The 20,013-nt window shown below is 46.4% G+C and overlaps 1 long non-coding RNA gene across 1 annotated transcript; it reads left to right on the forward strand.

Moving 5' to 3' along the window:
* The first annotated feature begins 6,515 nt into the window (after positions 1–6,515).
* On the forward strand, positions 6,516–17,110 carry LOC109305398. Its single transcript, XR_002099621.1, has 3 exons — positions 6,516–6,569; positions 11,090–11,092; positions 17,097–17,110. It is a non-coding gene; the product is annotated as an uncharacterized LOC109305398 (long non-coding RNA).
* The last annotated feature ends 2,903 nt before the right edge of the window (positions 17,111–20,013 follow it).

Consider the following 20,013-nt stretch of genomic DNA (forward strand, 5'->3'; position numbering starts at 1 on the left):
TGTTATTTGTAACTGTATGTGTTTTCTGAACCATCTCCCTATTACAATTCTGTATTGTTGTGTGGGTCTTTAGTAAGCATTGGGCACCCTCCCTCCTTTTCCCACTTCCCATTCCTCACCCCTGGACTTAGTTGGCTGCATGTTTCATATGTAATTTAGTTGCGTTTCCACCCCTACCCCAATCCTCTTCCCCTCCTTGGATCTTTCTGTATTTCCTTGTTCTTTGAACTTTGTCATTTGAACTTTAATATTTTCTAGTAAATTACTTTTTTTGGCACCAAGGGGAGGGTGTCAGGGCTGGCTCTAGTATTCCTGATTCTGGTCAGGTATTGAAGTACCTCCAGGTTCAGTGCCAGTTCCCTGTAGAGGGTAAAAAAGGCTCTTAAGGGCAGATGAGGTGGGAGGGGCTCTTATTAACATGTTTGCCCCATATAGGAAATGTGTTTTATTGTCATGTTTAGGATTGGTTGCATTTAAAACAACTGTATAGACGGTTTCCATGACTGAGTACATTCTGCTTTTGGCATCAGTTTAATGATAAACAATGTATTTAATAAGATCTCCTTGTATGTGAATGTAAAATGAGGGGCTTTTCCCCTCATGCTGTTGCAGAAAAAAATCCTGATCTTGTATTCAAGTAATTATGACACTTTACAGATATGAATGACTGTGGGACTAACTAATGCCATTTTGGAGTCAGTGGAAAGTCTTTCAGTAATATCAGCAGTAAAAATATACTACCTAGGAGAAAAGTTTTTGGTAATTGGATTTTAGAATATGAAATGATCATATACTTGGTTCAGGAATACATTTCCTTTAGAGAATGATATGCTCAGTTTGATTACCAGGTTATGAAAGGGACAAGAATTCTTGTGGATGGTATCTTTTATTGGGCCAGTTGTTTCATTGGTATAGGCAAGGCCTCAGGCCTCTGCAGAAGGTATTTGCCTATGTCTATACAAACCCTACAGTTGTCCAATAAAAGATATCACACCTAAGAATTCTTGCCTCTCACATATCTCCTGTACCATCAGTGACCACATCGGTTCACCAGTACTGTCCCGGGGGCCGAGGTAACAAGGGACACTTACCTGAAGCCCAGGACAAGAGAGATACAGAGCCGGAGGGAGAACCCGCGTGGCTCGTTAGCCGCCTCTTCATACAGCTGCGGCCAGCAGCTGACGGCAGCGTCAGATGCCGGCCGGCGGATTTAAAAATGGCGGCCACCACTCTGGAGGTGGCAGATAGCCCAGAGGCCAGACTGCCGTCAGGGCCAGCAATGGCGCGGGCTCCACAGGACAGGCAATGAAGAGCCAGCATGCCGGAGGGAGCAGTGGCCAGGAAGAGAAGCCCGACGACTGGGACACCAGTGGGTCGACCCAGAAGTGACGGATCGGGTGAGTGAAGGAAAATCGGGACAACCCAGGAGGATTCAGAGGACCCCAAAGTAAGTGCTGAGACGGTGGGTGCAGGCTACACCGAAGAGGGGCGAAAGACTGAGGACCACCTGGCTGGAGGGAGATCGGGGTGGGATCGCTGCCAAGACCAGCGGACGTCGATTAAGGGGCACAAGCGGGGCAAGGCTGCACAGGGTGAAGGGCTTGCGGTGTGGGGTCTATAGAGGTTGTGGCTGAGGCACTGGTGCAGGCTGGTGTGAAGTGATCGACATCAGGGTAGGAGTACCCTACAGATATTTTGGGGCTTGAAGACGGGAGCCATGTTAGAAGCCGGCAGAACCAACACTGAGTGGGCACGAGGAAGCGGAGCCCATAGGTGGCGTGAGGCTGGGGTGTAGGGGTGGTGGAGCCCCGTGTGCAACCGGTGGGCCAGGCCCGGGCCACCGAAGGACTCGTGAACTAGCCCCTCCCCACTGGGGGAACAACAAGTCGTGGCAGACAAAAGCTGGGTTGGCAATGCAGGAGGACGAACAACCATGGTAACAAACAGGTCCAGATGGGGAATAGCCAACAGCCAGGAGGGCAGAGCTCCCAGGAGTGACTCGAGAAGGCCCGTCCAGGACAAGTACCAAACCAGGGAGGTTTTGCTTTCCAAGGAAGAACTGGGAACTGGTTGCTATAAGAAGGAAATTACTGAACTGGAGAGTTCATTGATCTGTTCTGGAAAAATAATTATCTCATAGCTCAATGTTAGTCCACATCTAAAGTTGTAAGCATGGTACCATTGTAGTCAAGTTTGCTGTCCATCAGCTAAAACATTCAGATGCAGTTGTCTACAGAGAGTCTGGCTGATAGGTCAGAAGAGAAATTGTTAGAGAGACTGTAGGTTATACCGTCTTGAACATAAAAAAGTGGGGAGGGAGGTTGTGGGGGGAGGGAAGAATCATTCAGGAAGTTAAAATTTAAGGTAAAATGAAAGAAAATGAGAGAGAAGGAAATCAAGAAGAAAAGTTACTTTAGGTCATTATTAAATGAGAGATGATCCTCTAAATATTTTTAGTTTCAAAACAAGTTGCTTTTGGATATAGGATTTGAAACCATATTCCAAGCCATCTATGAATAAGACATACACTGACTTTGGATTGAATACTGTGGTATCTTTGTAGGCCAAATGGAAATGCAGCTACTGCAGCCTAACCAAATGGAATTATGTCATTTCCACCAAAAAAATAGGTCCAGAATCATCATCATCATACCAGAGTCCCTTTATGCCAGTCACAGCACAAATAAGCTGTACAACCTCCTGACTAAATAAGAGAGAATCCCCCTAGCTTACTTACAGCTGTCACTGTCCCACTCCTGGCAGTGACATTGCTAGGAGTGTGTGGCAGGAGCACTATTGCATTGATTTCAACTACTGCAGTGACATACTGGGGGCATAGGTGGACAGGCATAAATGAGTGGAGGCCTGCACTGAGTTTGACATTTGCTTTTTTGTTGATCTTACCTTATTTTGCTTTCTTGCTAATTGACATGCCTTCAGGAAATGACCATTGTGACACTTCCTGTATGCTTTTAAGGCTTCTCCTCTTTCCTTTTTTTTTGTTTCATTAAATCATTCCCACTAATCTATAATCACCTATATTTTTACTTCTTGGAGTATTATTAGTGTTTGTTGGGGAGCTTAATTCGCAGTGAGTTTTAGGAAGTAAAATGAACAGTAGTTTATCAGAAGCTGCGACTTTATATTCATCTGCCTCTAAAAACCAGCTTGACTAAACCAGCAAATTTCTTCTCAAGGGACTCAGCATCCCAACAGCAAAATTATATTTTTATTGTAAATTTGAGGAAGCATTATCAGTAGAAACTAGCAGGGGCCTGCAGTTAGGTTGACGGTTACTCAAAGCAGGGCCACGAAGTTGCTGTGTGGACTTTGGCACTTTGCCTCATTTTTCCCATCTGGAAACTATGGTTAATATTAGCATGCACTCATTAAGTTAAATTATTTGTAGTGGGTCCAGTGTTTTGAAGATGAATGGCATTATATAAAGTACCAAGAATTGTTCTGCCATTGGTATTTAAGAAATTTTTAAATTCAGAATAAGCCATCTTGAAATAGGTATTGGTACCTAGCAATTCAGGAGCTCAGCTGTTGCTCTTGAAGTCAGGCTTATCCTATTCAAAAAGGGAAACTGCTGTAACATTTGAATCTGTTACTTCAAGAGATCACAATCTTACGGTAATGAGACAATTTGGTAAATAATGTCTTTCTTCTGTTTTTGAAAAATTGCCTTCCACAAGGAGTATGCTATGACCTCAGTATATCAGAGACAGTGGAGTAATAATTCAAGGAGGCATTCTGTTCATGACTGGGTGGCTCATCCTGAGTCATTAAGAGTGATACCCTGAGAAATTCTTTAAAAATATTACCAATCATATTGATGTTCATATATATTATTTAGTCATTTACTGAGTGCTATTTAAGCCCCAGAAAGAATATAGGAGAGTTATTTGATCCAGTCATGGGAAGAAGGTGACTTGAATAATCTAGGACTACTTTAAAGAACAAATGTATTTAATCAGGGCTGCACTGTAATTCTACAATTTGCACTGAATATGAAACAGCTCACAGCTATACTGCTTAAGGGTCAGGCCAGTGAATGAACTATGCTTGGTCACAATTCCTGACCTCATAGTTTTGGGGACTCAACCCCTCTTAAAAGATATTTATTCCTCACTGCCTCTTTTTAGCAAACAAGTTCATCTGTTCTTTTCCAATAGCTAAATGGTGGAAATATAAGGAGGAGAATATAAAAAGTTAGCAAAGGAATTTGTCTGGCTGATGCTCTCAGACACTGAAGCCTGAGCAAACTCACAGCCAGAATAGTTGCATAGTTATAGGGTAAACAGATTTTATATTGTTGGCAAAACTGGTTCTTGAGTGATGCATTCCCTAATGGTTTTCCCCACAGGAAAAGAACAAGTGAATTTGTGTGTAGTGGTGGTGGTGATGATAAAATGTATGTGTGTGGTGAGGTGTAGCTCTTTCTCATGCTTCTCTAGTTTCATAGGTGTGTTTCTTCTTGACCCAGATGGGTACTAATTTTTTTCCTTGCCTTTGAAGTAATTTCATTTCCAAGCTAGTGGGTGACAGATTTTGGGGGGGATTTACCAGACCTTCTACCTTCTCTGCCAGAATTGTTCCTTTCTGAGGAGACAGGATGGCATTGTATAAGGGAAGTTATAATTTTGTTCTCTGTTTTAAGGGGCCAAATGAATGGAATCATGAATGATCTGAAGGCCAAGCATATATTATGTAGACATGCAAGGATATGCCCACCACTTCTCCAGTTCAATCAATGTCCTCCTGACATAGCATCTGACTGGGCACATCTACATGAGATGCTACATTGCTGTAGTGACGCACTATGGTTATGTAGCTTATCTCTATGGTGATGTAGCATTGGCGGGCACTAACTGTGATGCTGCCTCTATTACGTAGTAGCTCATTGCTACTGCACAGTAGGGTTGGAAACGACACATGCACCTCCTGGACTGTGCAGTACCGGGAGGTACTGCGCAGTCATTTAGTACTTGCTTTAGCACTACTTTGCAGTGGGGTGCACGTGTAGATGCACTCACTGTGGTCTGGAGCTGCTGCTGGCTTGGTATGCAGCAGGTCAGAGGTCAAAGATCTAACTCAAAAATAAAAGTTTCCTTTTAGAGGAAGAGTTACGTAGAAATCAGAGGATTATATAATTAGTGGATTCAAATGCTTTATTTCTGTAGATTATGTAGACAACGTAAATAAATCCAAGTTCATTACTATTTAGAAATCTATGTAAATTTCCTGTTACTGTGCACAGAAAATAGCTAAGGAACATTTTATTCTCTGGTAAGAAAAGGGCACATAATAAGTATTCCTTGTTAACTGGGGGATCGTTTTGCAGGGTTTCCCTAGAAGCAAAAGAAACAAATGTGGTTGCTGTCTGGTGCATGTAGCTCTAATACACCTTTTTGTATGGTCACTTGTTTTGATTGAGGAAGGATAGCTGGAGCTGAGAGGGCATAATGAATATTATTATAGACATGGTTTTAAACAAGCACAAAAGAACCAAAAATAAAGTCCTTATATATGCCCTTAGTACGTGAGGTCTGCCTATTACTTTTACCACAGCTGAGTGAGCATACATGAGAGCCATTTATGATGTGTACTGCTGTGTGTCTGCTCTGATTGTCGACTTTGATGATGGGTTAATTGGATGGTGTCAAGGAAGGCAATCCTGGTCACATAAAAAGCCTGATGAGATGAGGATTGTAGTCAGTGCTTCATTACTAGGAATCTTCCTTTAAAAACAAAATCAGAAAGTCTTCATTTTAAGTGTATTTTAAGTAATTCTTCAGAAATTCAATGGCAAACAAGGAGAAACAATTTAATGCATGACAATTTAAGGTAAGGAGCCCTTATGCTAATCTAGCTTCCCTTAACCCCATGATAGGATTTCAGTCCTGATGCTTTCATAATTGTATCTATCAGAACAGCAGGTCAGTCAATTGGTCACGTATCTGCACAACTTCATTGCTCGTCTACAGTTAACCTTTTGTCACGCCTACCGTATAAATCACACTCTATACTCACGATACAACATCTGTGAAGAAAAAACACTCACACACTGTAGGTGTCTCAGTTGATGCTACTGTTACCACTAGATCTGATGTGTTATTTCAAATCCTTTACAAAGATTTGTGTGGAAGAATAAGGCTGCTAACAATATAATACCAGAACGCAGAGCAGTGTGGCACCTTATAAACTAAATCAGAGAGGCATGAACTTTGGGAAGCTGCAGCCTACTTCTTCAGATGAATTTGCAAACAGTAGGGTTACTAAATATAAAAGAATGAAATAAATAAAAAGGATAGGAAAAGGGGGAAGGAGAGAGAGAGGGGCAGGGGATGAGATGAAGATAGCAAAGACGATAAACAAAGCAGCTGACTTACTGAGGAACATAGGGGTTATAAAAGCTAGTCCAGGTAAGAGGACAGGAATCCAGAGTCTCTGTTGAGACCATATTTAATACAAACTAGTCTATTTATGATTTCTTGTTCTGCAGTTTTGCATTCAAGTTAGTTTTTAAAGTTCCGTTATTTAAAAGAACAGCTACTCTGAAGTCAGTGACGAAATGTCCAGGGTGGTTAAAGTTTGCGGCCACAGGCTCTTGTGTCTTTCTGAAACTGATATCAAATCAGTGTCTATTCATTCTTTCATGCAGCAATTGCCCTGTTTGTCTGAAGTAGACAGCAGCCTTATAAGCAGGTAATGGCAGAGATGACATTGGTAAGGGAGCAGGTGAACAACCCCCAGATGTTATAATCTGTGTTGTTTACTTCAGTGATTATGTGGTCTGTGTTGATGAGGGGGTACAGCTGGGATCTGGGTTTGGTGCAAGGGCTTGTGCCTTGATGGTATGGGGGAGTAGGTTAAGTATTATGTGCTGGAGGGTCATTGTTTGAGGTTGGGGGAGCTCCTGTAAGCCAGGACAGGCTTGTCCCTTCAGACTGCCTTGAGATGACTGTAGACAGACAAGGTTCTTTGGGTAAATGTTGAATCTTTTATTAGACCAACTAAATGTTTATTTACTAATTAATTTATAAATTAATTTACCCATTAAACTCATTTATTTATAAATATTAATATTTATTTATTAGATCAACTAAATAGTTGGAAGAATTGTTCTTTGCAAGCTTTTGCCCTTCTTCAGGCATAGGGAAAGTCTTCTTGTGTTTTGTGTTCTTCTGGAAGGAATGGAAGCCGCTATGCAAAATGGAGGTTTGTGAAAATGCAAATGTGTGACAGTGAGGATCAGAGGCAATGGGAGAAAATATGTGGGAGACAGGTAGTTGGGAGGGGGCAGGGAAATGTAGACCTGGTGTTAGAACATAGCTGGTAAAACATAGAGAGGTTAACTATGGATATCAGATGGCAGGTAGGTTATAATGTGCCATAAATCCAATGTCTATATTTAGTCCACAGTTTTTTGTATCCAGTAGATTTATGAAGTGAAGTTTGTAAACTTGTCTATGTGTTTTGTAAATTCTCTTTGAGGATTAGAACTGAGAAATTGGAGAGAAAGTTGTTGTCTTGTGAGAAGTGTGCACCCATAGGTAATTGGGCATTTTTGTCTTTGATAGATTTTTGGTGTGTGTTCATTCTGGTTCCCAGTTGTTGTTTAGTTTCTCCTACATATTTTCTATTGGGGCATTTGGTGCATTGGATGGAAAACCAAAATGTTTTGAAATATCATTGTTGCACATGACATAAATTGTAGTTAATATAGCTTATACCTCTATTTTCTTCTATGTTTTGGGTTCTCTATCTCTCCTGAGGTACTACAGCCACACCACTGTGGCTCATCATGGCATGTGTCATCCAGGTTGGGAAGCACAGTTTGCCAAAGAGATGGGAAGCAAGAGGTAAGCAAATTATAGGGCACCACAGTTGCATAGCTGAATGAAAATGTATGCAGTTTGAGACAATAATTTTCAGTATTTAGTTTTTTGATGAAAAGACAGTCTTGTCTGTAAAAAGAAGATTTTTTTTGTGAAAAATGTTACTGAGTTGAAAACTCAAAATTTCCATTGAAAAATAGTCCAGTAACATTTTACTGTAACATTTTACTGTACTGTAAATAGTCCAGTAACAACTGGTTTTAAATGGGGATGTAAAGAATCTAGTATCTACATAGTTACAAAATAAAGTTTCTTTGGCATTTTTCATAAAATGTATTGTTATTACTTTTCATTATTTCTAATGTACTGGGACCTGCAGTCAGATATCAAGAGCAAACTGTATTAGATCAGCACACATCAATAGAACAAATACAGTTTTTGATTCTGAGACCTATATATTCCACTAAAAAAACAAACCTTTTCAACTATATTAGAAGCTTTTGTCTATGCTGCCATTTTGAGTAAAGATGAGATGTCTTTGGGCCAGAGTTTCAACTCCATACTTTAAGCAGAGTGCTCACATGTCAATAGTGGAAGAGAGGGTCAGTTTTTCAAAACAGGTCAGCACTACATAGGATGAGACACTTATTTTGGTATTTAAAGAAATGTTGTGCTCTTTTGAAAATATGGTTCTAAATGGTCGTTGAGGCACTCAGCATAATTTAGAGCCTTATTTTACAGGAAGCTTTCAAACTGAATGGTGCTTAGACAATCTTATGCTTTCCAGTAAATAGGAAGTGTAGTCTATATTCAATCTCATCTTAACTGGCTAGGTCAATGCCAGTTAAGTTTCTTATCTGCTCTTCTATTTGTATACCTTACTGGATTTGGATTTAAGATAACATATGACTTTTTTTATTTATGTTGCATTCCAGACACCATGCAATTTTTATGTCCTGACTAGTTTTTAAGGACTTGTCACTGAATCAGACTCTTGGAAGCCACAGCTTAGGTAACAACTAACAGGTAGCACAAGTCAAATAAAAATGAACATTAGAGGTGGGGAAAAACATATAGCCTTGTATCCCATGCACCATTATTTTATTATTATTGGTGGGCGCTATACTGAGGAATTAGTTTTAATTTTAGATTTCAGGTCTTCAAATTCAAATAGGTCTTTTTGAAGAAGACAAATTTTCAGTTGAAATGGGGGAGGAAATACCATGAAAATAGATTTATATTGGTATTTTCTTATCATGAATATCCTAAACTTCCAAACATATTATCACCAATCAGGATGCCATGCCCTGCTACCACAAGGCCTGAAAGTCTAAGGGAAAAAATGTTTTTTTACTTCCTTGGAAGCAAATGGACAGAAAGCCAATAGATTGCAATGCTTCAGGCTAGGTATCAGTGAGACAAATCCTAGTGTTTCCACAGAAGTTTCTGAGAAGCATTTATGTCTGCATCTGTATAAGTGGTGCCTACAGAAAGAAATGTTCTGATTTAAGCATAGGTATTTCCTTACTACATCAAAGCATTTATCTACCCAGTCCACTCAGCAGTGGTCAGAACTAGATGCATCAGAGCAAGAATTCTGGAGCAGGCAGATGTGGAAAAAACTGACCCCACATAGGCCTCATCCTGTTCTCAAAGAATAAGACATTGACTTAAACCAGGACACAATGTTTGATAATAATTTTAGTTGTTATTAATTATGACAATATCTAGATATTCTTGACAGCCATATAAATGCCCAATTCCTTTTTGAAACCTATTACATTCTTGCCTTCAACAACTTTCTGGGACAACAACTTCTACAGTCTCATCACATGCCAGGTGAAAACATATTTTCTTTTGTTTTCAATTTCCTATCTTTTAATTAAATTGAGTATCAACTTGTTTTAGTGCTAGCACAGGGAGAATAGAATATATCTGTCTACTTTATATACACTATTTACATGTTTACTGTATCCCCCCTTTTCATCTTCTTTTTAAAGTAAACAATCTCAGATATTATGATTTTTTATCATATGAGCGGTTTTCCCATATCTTTTATTTTTGTTTTATTTTTTTCTTTTCTCATCCGGTTTGGCAATATACTTTATGAGATTGTGACAGAGATGTGTATTCCAGGAGAGTCTGGTTCCACTATCTTCTATAAAGGCATTGGAGTATTTTTTTAGTATTATTACCCATCCAAATCTTTACACATCTCAACATCTTGTTTGTTTGACTTCAGTTGATCCGTGAGCAGAGTTTTTACTGAATTGTCTACAGCAAGACTGTCCAATTTCCCTGTAGCTGTCTACTTTCCTGTAACAGAGGGCTGCATATGGCACTTGTGTACAATCTCTGGACCACACACCATGACAATTTTACACACTGTGGGAGGCACTTTGGGATCTTTCCCTCTCACTCATGGGCATTTCCAGATGAGCCCCCACATGCCTCTTGCTGTGTCTCAAAGAAGTTTGAGATGCGGCAAGAGGCACACTAGGAACAAAAAAACATTCCCTGTGCTGCATATTTGCAGCACGGGCTCAAAATTTGATACCTGGATATCCAGGTATAAAAAAAAAAAACCAGAAAAAAATGGGGCAACCAGAGGCTCGGGTCCTCCAAAGAGACACTCTGATAGCCAGCCAGAGCATCTCTATGTCTAGACCCAGGCTCCATTCCAGGTAAGTAGGAGCTGGGGACATTGGGATGGGGGTGTGGGAGATGTGAGGGGGGCAGCTTGGGAGGGGTGGGTCCCCCACATGCCCTCCTGTATGCCCACCCACATGGCCCACAGCTCACCCACAGCAGCAGTGGCCATCAGGGTACTTGGAGCCTCTTGGCACAGTCCCACATGCTGCATGGGGTAGCATGGCTTCGCCCCAGCCACCTGGCACCCAGTGCTACCTGTGCCATATTGGGTGGGCCTGGCCCAGCTTGGCATAGTGCAATGCACCTTCAGGCAGCTCTGGGCCACCCAGGGTGTCATTCAGGGTCCCACACCACTCACAGGGACTGCCTGTCATGCCAGCCAAGGTCCTGTGTGCCTGTCAAGCTGAGCCAGGTCCTATGGAAACCGGCTCTGCCCAATGGTGTACGGGGCCTGTGCATACAGGACCCGGCCCAGTGATAGGTGGTGCCTGTGAGTGGTGCAGGGCCCTAGGTGACAGCCTTAGTGACCTAGAACTGCCTGAAGGCACATGGTGCTATCCTGAGCCGGGCCAGGCCTGTGTGATATGGCACAGGCAGTGTTGGGTACCTGGTGTCTGGGTCTGAGCCACGCTGCCCTGTGCCATGCAGGGGGGCTGTGACAGGAGGTCCTGAGCACCCTGATGGCAGGTGCTGCTGCAGGTGAGCTGTGGGCCATGCGGGAGGCGGGCTGTGGGCCATGACGGGCCATCCGGGGGGGCATGTGGGCCATGCCTGGGGGCATGTGAGCCATGCAGGGGTGCATGTGGGCCCTGTGGGGGGCATATATGGGCTCTGTGGGGGGGCAGTCTGCGTGCTGTGTGGAGGGGGCTGTGCCCTGTGGGGTTGCAGGGGACCCACTGTTTCTGAGCAGTCCCCCCCACAGTCCCACCACAATCCCTCCACAATCCCCACAGACCTACCCACACACCCCATACTGCCCCACATCCCTCCATAGCCACCCACACACCTACATCCCTCCACACCCTTTCCCACCTGCCTCCTGCAAACCCCACATCCCCCCATTCCACACCCATCACACACCCAGATGCCAGACAGGATGAGACCTGCTGGCAGGAGCTGTGGCTGCAGGGGCAGCTCTCCCCACATCCTAGTTAGTGAAAGAGTCAGGGGGAGTTCTAACTCTTCTATGATAAGAAAACTGAAAGGAAACATCAAAACATGTAGATATTTAGAAATTATTTCATTATGATGATAGAGACACTGGTAGGCTTCCAAATTGCTTCAAAATTGTAAATATATCAATAAAGCATTGCCTGACTGATCTCTCTCTCTCTCCTTCCCTCTCTCTCTCTATATATATTTATAGTGGTCTTTTGTTTTCCTTGTGGAAGAACATGGATTTTGGGGTATTTTCAAGAGTGAATTTGGGATTTTTTTTAAAATCAGAGATTTTGTAGTTTTTAAATAGAGAACACCAGAATTTCTGCTAGTGAGGCAAGTGGTAGAACACAGGTAGAGGGCCTGCTCAGGACTGGCACCTGGGACCCAGCTGGAGGTGACTGACCTCCTGGCCCCAAGTGGCCAGGAGGACATGCTTTGAGAGTTCAAAGCAGGGAACCACACTAAGAACATATTTTGGGTGATACCTCTCCAGATGGTAGGGTGGCAGCACACATGGTAGTAGTGCCACACAAAGGCCAGCTGTGCAGCCACAGCCCACTGGCCCAGAGGTACAGATGCCACTACTGTGGCCATGAAGTCCCCATCTGGATCTGGCAGGTGCGCAGCCTTGGCACCACATGCTGCCACACGTGCCAGCAGGTCATAGCCAGGCAGAAGCCCCCACTGCCAGACTGCCGCAGTGGGTAGAGGGTGCAGGGAACTCTCAGGGCTGCTTCAGTAATCCAGCTGGCACAAGGGGTAGTGTCCCCAGATACCATTTGGTTGGGCCTTAGAAGCTCCTATTTGTCCATTCTTTTGCCATGAGCCCTAAGGCTCACCTGGCTAACTAGTATCCCCTACTGTATGGGGGCTAATGGATGAATGAAACAACTAAATTCTTCAGACAACAAAAGCAAAAACAGGACAGGAGTGATGTGAAGGTCAAAGGGTCAAAATGTTAAAATGAGTGCTCCCGAGGGGGACACCGAGAAGAGCCCCCTGGGCCATGTCCACTGGTCCTCAGAGGCATCCAAGGAGCCAGTGGATGCTGCCCAGTGGGGCTTTGCTTGGAGGTGGGTGGGCCAGTGAGAGGAAAGTGGCCCCACAGTCCCTGGGCACCTTCCCAGCCAGAGCTTCCTTTCTGGTCATGTACAGGGCCCACTTGGCCAAAGGCAAATTGACCAGGAGGTCTTGGGATATGGTGGGGCCATAGATGGGCTGTCCAAAAATAAAAAGCTACGGGGTAAAGTTCATCCAGAACCTCAAAAGGAGGTTCTGAAGGTGGAGGTGAAGGGGCTGCAGCCTGGTGCACTCAAGCGTCATGTGTGCCAGGGTCTCCCTCTGCCCAGAGAAGAGGCAGGAGACCAGGGTGTTCATAAAGCTGACCATATGCATGCCCATGGTGATGGTTCTATGGAGGAGCCACCAGCTGAGGTCCCCAGTGGCTCGTGGGATGAGGGTGAAGTACAGGCTCAGCCACTGGGGTGCTCCAGCTATGCCTTTACCAAGCAGGTCCTGCCACTTGGTTTCTGGGAAGGGCATGAGGGTGGCATGGTGGAACATTCAGTGCATGAGCATGTAGAGGTAGCAGTGATGTATGGTGGAGTAGCAGATCAGTTTGATGTCCTCCAGCCAGCTTAGGTGGTGGAGTGGGGAGCGCCACAAGGCCAGGTTAGGTGTTGGCCCTATGACGAACTCCAGCAGGATGGAGGACATGCAGGGACCACTGTTGGGAAGGACCTGGTTGACAAAGGCAAGGGCATCAGGAGGTAAGGCAGATGTCACCTCCTGGACTAGGTGGCAGGTTGCGCGTGTCATGGGTGCATTGGGCCAGTGCAGTGGGGTCCACCCATGCCAGCCTATTGTAGTCCAGAAGAGAGGCTTAAAAAACAGGTCATCTCCCTGGGCAAGTGTTGCAGGGGACGTGAAGGTGGAGACAAGCCTCCAGGCCTGGAGGAGGTCCTGGTAAAACTCTGGCACCCCTCACAGATCCTGCAGGGAAATGCCTCACAGGCCAAAGAGCTGCCAGTTGTACCAGAGCCCCAAGAAGTGGCAGTGGAAGGCACACCCCGGGTAGCCCCAAGCTATGCAGCTACCAACACCATATAGCAGTTGTTGCAGGGCATGAAGGTGAAAGGTCAGGACCTGGTTATGCAGGCCAACCAGGTCCTGGCCACCCCTCCACAGTGATCCAATGTCATCCTGGCCAGACAAACTCAAGCGCCTGTCTCTGGAGCCCAGCTAGGGCCTCAGGGGGAGGGGTGCCAGGACTGGCAGTGTGCGGAAATGGTGCTGGAGCATGGACAGGACCAGCTGGTTCAATATCAGCGCCCTCTCACACAAGGAGAGACACTACAGCAGTTCTGCCCAGAGCCACTCCACTACCCTTGTCTCCAGCTGGTGCTAGTTCTCTGGTGGGGACGGTTCCATGGGGGACAGGTAGACCCCCAGATAGAGCAGTAAGCCCTTGAAGCTCCTGTCTATTTGTATTTTTCATTGGACGTAGGCCTTAAGGCCCACCCAGTTTACTAATAGTTCCCACTGTGTGGGCCCAAAGAGTGAAAGATACAACTAATATTTTTTTTCTGGGACAACTAAGGGAAAAAACAGCATAGGAGTGATGTGGGGGTCAAAATGTGAAAATATGGGCTCTGGAGGTGGACACTGTGCAGAACCCTCAAGGCCGCACCCTCCTGTGCTCCAAGGCATCCAGTGAGATGGTGGATGCTGCTCAGTGATGCTCTGTCCAGAAATGTGCATGGATGAGTGACAGGAAAGTGGCTCCACAGTCCCCAGGCACCTTCCCAGCCAGAGCCTCATTCCTGGTCATGTACAGGATCTACCTGGCCAGGGCCAGGATGAGGTTGACCAGGAGGTCCTGGGACTTGGTGGGGCTGTGGATGAGGTGCCCAAAAATAAAAAGTTGGGGAGTGAAGTTCATCCAGAACCTCAGGAGGAGGTTCTGGAGGTGGAAGTGGAGAGGCTGCAACCTGGTGCACTCGAGCATCATGTGCAAGGGTCTCCCTCTGCCTGCAGAAGGGGCAGGAGACAGGGAAGTTGGTAAAGCTGACCACATACATGCCCATGGTGATGGCTCCATGGAGGAACCACCAGCTGAGGTCCCCAGTGGCTCATGGGATGATGGTGGAATATACGCTCAGCCACTGGGGTGCCCCAGCTATGCCCTTGCCGAGCAGGTCCCGCCACTTGGTGTATGGGTGGGATATGAGAGCAGCATGATGGATCATGCAGAGGCAGCAGTGATGTATGGTGGAGTAGCGGACTAGTTTGATGTCCTCCAGCTAGTTTAGGTCTTGGAGCAGGGAGCACTATGAGGCGCTGGCCCCACAACAAACTCCGCTGGGGGAGCACATGGTGGAGAGGGGGCTGCCACCATGCAGGACATGATCAACAAGGGCAAGGGTGTTGGGGGGTAGGGGAGATTTCACATCCTGGACCAGAACGCAGGTTGCACGTGTCGTGGGTAGACCCATGTGCTGGACCAGTGCAGTGGGGTCCACTCACTCCTGCCTGATGTAGTCCAGGAGGTCTCTGATATGGGTGACACCAGCCAGGATCAACCTCTGTTGCAACTGGGGTGCCTTTGCTGTTGGCACCTCCAGCTGGGGGTTCCAGAGGAGGGGCTCAATGAGCAGGTCAGCACCCTAGGTGAGTGTTGCAGGGGACCTGGAGGTGGAGACCAAACTTCAGGCCCAGAGGAGGTCCTGGTAGAACTTTGGCAGCCCTTGCAGATCCTGCAGAGAGAAGCCCTGCAGGCTGAGGAGCTGCCAGTTGTATTGGAGCCCCTGGAAGTGGCAGAGGAAGGTAAGGCCCAGGTGGCCCCGTGCTGCATGTCCACCGACACTGTATAGCAGTCATTGCAGGGCCTGAAGGCAGAACATCAGGACCTGGTTGTGGAGGCAAACCAGGCCCTGGCTAGCCTCCTGCAAGGGGAGGTTCCACAGTGACCGAGTGCCGTCCTGGCCAGAAAAACTCCAACACCCATCTCTGGAACACTGCCAGGACCTCAGGGGGCACAGACAGGGCGTATAAGCAGTGCCAGAGCATGGACAAGACCAGTTTGGCACCAGCACTCTCCCATGCAGGAAGAAACACTGCAGGAGCCCTGTCCGTGCCTGAAGCCACTCTACCACCCTTGCCTCCAGCTGGTGCTAGTGTTCTGGCAGGGAGGGGTCCATGGGGGACAGGTAGACCCCCAAGTACAGCAGCAAGCCCGTGCTCCAGCAGATCCCATGGAGTATGGGTGGGAGTGATCCTGCCTGCCACCTGTCACCTACTGCCAAGCCAAAGATCTTGACCCAGTTGACCTGAGCAGAGAAGGCCACTGAGTACAATGCCTGGCAGGCCTCCATGTGTGTCAGGTCACCTGAGGCCTTGACTGCAAGGAATACATAATCAGCATACGCTAACAGGACCAGCTGCACCACCGGCTCCTGGAGCGTGAGCCCTGCCACATGCCTCTGCAGGAGAATGAGAAATGACTCCAGGACCAATGTGTACAGCTGGCCTGACAGTGGGCAGCCTTGACGCACCCCTCTCCTGAACTGGATGGGCTCTGTCAGGGTCCAGTTGAGCTTGACTAAACACTCTGCAGAGGTGTACAGCACCTGGAGAGCCTGCATAAAGCAAGGCCCAAAGGCCCGGAGCATGCCTGTGAGGTACCCGTGATCCACTCTGTCAAATGTCTTCTCCTGGTTCAGGTGTTATACACATAGACTTTATGCCTCTTGCTTTCAATCTTATATATTTTCTTAAGTTTTGTATTACCTTAAGAAACTCCATTTTGTATTGCTTTGTAGCATCGCATAAGTGTTTGACCTTTATATGCTGTATGTGTGAGAGAATGGGTGAGGATGTCTGTGAAAAAGGAAAATATCAAGTGGCAACTGGCTGAAGAATACAGACAGATAAAAGACCAAAACAAGAAGTTCCACCCCAGAACATCAAGAGAACAATGGCAATCGACCTTCAAGGAAGAACACAGTGATAACACAGCAAAAGCCCAGAGGACTGGGTGAATTGACAAGGCTATAAAAGGTGGGGTGAGACATATTGATTCTGGGTCTTGTTCTGCATGTCATCCTGGAGCATTGGTTTGTCTGATGAGATGGACCAGCAGGAGCCTGGCTCCCTACTCATGATCAACTTGGATAGCCACCAAGTTGATTAAAGTATTGATAAGACTGGTAATGTATATAAGCGCAAAACAGAAATTGGGGTATGAATGTGCTCTGTGTGTGTGTGTGTATTAAGTGCTTAATCAATAAACATGGCATCTTGGTTTATCCTCCCTTATAAGGTCTTGCTCATGCTTTGAGCAATTGGCAATTTGTGTAACACAGGGGTAGGAGGGCAAAAGACAGGTCCTCCCAGTGAGCTAACTCCAGGAGGTCCCGAACCAGATACAGGTCGTCAAAGATGGAACATCCAGGCACCATGCACGTCTGGTTGGGACGGATCATGTCCTTCATCACGGACCACAGACACAGCGAGATGGCCTTCGCTGCCACCTTGTAGTCTGTGCAGAGGAGGGACACGGGACACCAGTTCCTTAGGTCGTGGGGATCTCCCTTCTTGGACAGGAGGTCAGCACGGCCCTCTGGCATGACAGGGGGAGTTCCCCACTTCCCTCGGATTTGGCTCAGATGGCAGCAAAGTCTGGGCCGAGGGCATCCCAGAAGGCCTGGTAGAGCTCTGCAGTCAGTCCCTTGATGCCCAGTGCCTTGTTGCCAGGCAGCAGAAGGAAGGCAGCCAAAAACTCAGCCAGTCCCAGTCACCCATGCTAATCTGAGGGAGTCCCTCCCACAGGGTCTGACAGGTTTCAGCATCAGTCATATCTAGGCAGAAGAGCTCTTTGTAGAAGGCCCATGCATGATGGCACATCTCATTTAGATCAGTGAGGGGGTGCTATCACCCACCAGAAGGCAGGTAATGTACTTCTTGGCCCTCTGACTCATCTCCAGGGCATTAAAGCAGCAGGAGCCATGGTCCATCTCCTGAAGGAGCTGGACGTGTGAGTGAACAAATGCACCATGGGCATGGTGGTCATCCAGAGCACAAAGCTCTTCCCACCTCTCCTGACACTTTGCAGAGGGATGGGTTGGTTGGGTTGCTGGCCAGGTGCCTCTCCAGCTCAAGCACCTCCCACTCAAGCTGCTCCTTGACTGCCTCCCTCTGCTGGGTGTGCCCCTGAGTGTAGCTGCAGCAAAAATGTCAGATGCACACTTTCCCCACATCCCACCATCTCTGAGCCAAGATGAAAGCTGCCCATTGCTCTCTCCAGGCCAGCCAGAACTCCCAGAAGGCCTCCCTGAACTCCACATCCTCCAGCAGACTGGCACTGAACTGCCAGTAGGCCAACCCCAGACGCTCAGACTCTATCACAGCCTGGGCCCAGAAAAGGTGATAATTACTGAAAGGGGCCATCTGGATGCTAGAGGGGTGGGCATGGGCAAAGTGCGACAGAAACCAGTCCAACCGGGAGTGGCATGCCTGCTCCTCCCCACCCCCGCATAGGTCCAGTGGCTAGGGGTTATTAAGGCACTCTGACCTGCCTTTCATGGGGGAGGTTAGGGCTCCTGTTATTTGAGTGGGTCTGCCATGCCACCTGCAGTTCCACCAGGCCATCCTTCCCCTCCGCAGCATTGATGATGCATAGGGGGTGCCCGTGCACCCCCTGAGATTGGCCATGCACCCCCCTTGGATTGGCTGCTGCCAGCAGTGCCTGAAGGCACTGCCAGTTGCCACTCGGCGTTCACCAGCCCCCTCCCCTACTGCCAACACTGCTACAGCCACCTGCGGGTGGTCCCTGCTCGGCCTGCCCTTGCTGCCGACACCACCATGACGGACTGTGGATGATCCCTGCTTGCTGCTGCCACCCACTGCCTATGGCCGGTCACCATGCCCCCCCAGCCTTGGGAAGCACAAGGTGTTCATGCCCAGCAGGGTGCAGTTTTAGGTCAGGCCCAGGACCAGAAGCCTCTGAGCCATCACTTCACCTCCTGCCCTTACCTCCAAGGTGTTCCATGCTACCAGGGAGCCAGATGGTGCTTTTCCCTCAGCTGCAAACAGCTAACTGTGCTGTCTCTGCCTGGTTGCCCTTTGTTTGAAAATGGCTGCCTTAACCATGCACCAATTGACTGCGTGCTCCAGCCCATAAAGTGGCAAGCACCCAAAGGTGCGCTGCCACACTATGAAACCAAAATGTTTCATAGAAATACAAAGCTTGAACCTGACCACTTTGATAGAAACCAGGAAACCTGGACAGAATCTCCAGGATACCTACTTTCCTCAGCACCTGGCCTGATCAGCTCTCCAGTTTTCTTGAATTCACCCCTAGTAGATTCCTCAGGTTGTTTGATTCCTCAGATACTCAGTTCTCTTTGCTGTTTGGAGAGCTGAACCAATAGCTTGGTAGGCTGCCTAATTGGTTAGTGGGGAGATGGACGGGGTGGCCAGCTTCTAGGCTCCTTGGTTGGCCATCAGTCTAAACATTCTGTGATGGGTGAGCTGTGCAGAAATCCATTTAAGGAGCTGAAATGATAGCCAGCTGCCAGGACACTGTCTGGAATTTTTTAATGTTGCATTTTGCAGGAATTTTCCAACTTTCCATTATTGTATTGTATTATGACATTACATTATATTACTTTCAGTACAGAAGCTGTTGTTCCTGAGAAGCTATACCTCAATAACTTTGTATCATCTGAAAATGTTGCTACTTCTCAACTTTTTCTTCCTTTCCAGTTCATTAAAAATTACATTAAATTAAGCTAGTATGGAACTTGGAATCCCCTGATGTTGCGATGCAAATTCACCATTTAATCCTATTCTTTGCTTCCTCTCTCCCATACAGTTTTTGATCCTAGATACTACTTTGTATCTCATTGTGTGACAAACTGCTTTTCAGTAGCATTTTGTGTTTGATCTTTTGAAACCCTAAGAAAATTAGGCCAGTTGGTCCTCCTTTCTCCATTACTTTAACATTTAAAGAATTCTTGAACATTCCTAGGAGACCATTTTCATTTGCAGAATCCATATTGCCTAGAAACTATTAGATTGTGATCTTCCAAATGATTTGTCGTTCTATTTTTAATCATCTGTTTAACCAATTTATCAGGATCAAATGTAAGTCTCACAAGTCTATAACTCTGTCTTTTTAAAATAAGTGCACAACATTTGTTCTCTATCTCACTTGGTATCTCTGATTAAAGGTAATGCTCACTAGGTTGAAAAGGCTGCTTTAAGCCTGTATAGGCTGACATTGAGGCTGTATCTTGCAGGTGTAACATGTCAAAAATAAAAGCCTTTTCATAGATAAAAATCTATGGGTGAAGCT

The sequence above is a fragment of the Gavialis gangeticus genome, unplaced genomic scaffold, assembly GCF_001723915.1.
Source record: "Gavialis gangeticus isolate Ggan-Ray unplaced genomic scaffold, GavGan_comp1, whole genome shotgun sequence".
Classification (NCBI taxonomy): Eukaryota; Metazoa; Chordata; order Crocodylia; family Gavialidae; genus Gavialis; species Gavialis gangeticus.